This window comes from Myotis nattereri (genome assembly GCF_964212035.1).
Source record: "Myotis nattereri genome assembly, chromosome: Y".
In the NCBI taxonomy this organism is placed as follows: Eukaryota; Metazoa; Chordata; class Mammalia; order Chiroptera; family Vespertilionidae; genus Myotis; species Myotis nattereri.
In genome coordinates this window covers 3,826,890-3,828,243 of record NC_138094.1, presented here as the reverse complement: position 1 = coordinate 3,828,243, position 1,354 = coordinate 3,826,890, and the positions used below count along the sequence as shown (strand labels likewise).

Genomic DNA, 1,354 nt, shown 5'->3' with positions numbered 1-1,354 from the left:
GCCTGTTTGGCTCAGTATATAGAGCATCAGGCTATAGCCTTCAGAATGAAGGAAGGGTCCTGGGAGCTTGTGTGGGAGGCAATCACTGGATGTGTCTCTCTCACATCAATGTTTCTCTGTGTGACTCCCCCTACCTTCCTCTCTCTAAAAATCAATGGAAACATATCCTTGGGTTAACAACAACAGCAACAACAAAAAGACAGCTTACTGTCATTTGTACTCACAAATGACATATCTGATACAGGTTTAATATCCAAAATATATAAAGCACCATACAGTTCAATAACAAAAATAAACAAACACACAAATAAACAATCTGATCCAGAAATGGACAAGGTGGTAGGGGCCTGGTTGGAGCATCATCCATCCCATAGACCAAAAAGGTGTGGTTCAATTTCCAGTTAGGGCATACACCTAGGTTGCAGTTTCAGTCCCTGGTTGGGGGTCCTATTGTCTCCACTTCTTTCTCTTCCACTCTCTCTCTCTCAACAAGTGTTGGAGAGGATGTTGAAAAAGAGGAACCGCTTTTTTTTAAGCGGCCGGGAAAATGGTGGACATTCAGATAGGGCGAGCCTACCAGAAGCAGCCCACCAACTTCCAAAATAAGAAGAGGATCCTGCTGGGAGAAACTGGCAAAGAGAAGCTCCCTCCATACTACAAGAACAGGCCTGGGGTTCAAGACGCCCAAGGAGGCCATTGAGGACACCTACATTGACAATAAATGCCCCTTTACCGGTAATGTCTCCATCCGAGGGTACATTTTGTCCAGCGTGGTGACCAAGATGAAGATTCAGAGGACCATTGTCATCCGCTGAGACTACCTCCACTACATCTGGAAGTACAACCGCTTCAAGAAGCACCACAATAACATGTCAGTGCACCTGTCGCCCTGCTTCAGAGATGACATTGTGGGTGAGTGCCGGCCCCTGAGCAAGACTGTGCTCTTCGATGTGCTCAAGGTCACCAATACCGCAATTCCAGAAGTTCTGAGCTGGCTATCTGCCCCAACCCCAACCAAATAAAGTTATTTTCTCAGTCACAAAAAAAAAAAGAAAAGAAAAAGAGGAACCTTTGTGCATTGTTGGTGGGACTGCAAACCGGAATAACCTCTAAAAAAAGTGGAGATTCCTGCCGAAACCGGTTTGGCTCAGTGGATAGAGCGTCCGCCTGCGGACTGAGGGGTCCCGGGTTTGATTCCGGTCAAGGGCATGTACCTGGGTTGCGGGCACTTCCCCAGTGGGGGATGTGCAGGAGGCGGCTGATCGATGTTTCTCTCTCATCGATGTTTCTAACTCTCTATCTCTCTCCCTTCTCTCTGTAAAAAATCAATAAAATATATGTTTTTTAAAAAAAG

The 1,354-nt window shown here is 46.2% G+C and overlaps 1 pseudogene across 1 annotated transcript; it reads left to right on the top strand.

Moving 5' to 3' along the window:
* Positions 1–547: 547 nt before the first annotated feature.
* On the top strand, positions 548–1,022 carry LOC308512296 (small ribosomal subunit protein uS17-like; annotated as a pseudogene). The gene has a single exon. The product of its transcript is annotated as a small ribosomal subunit protein uS17-like (transcript).
* Positions 1,023–1,354: the final 332 nt, after the last annotated feature.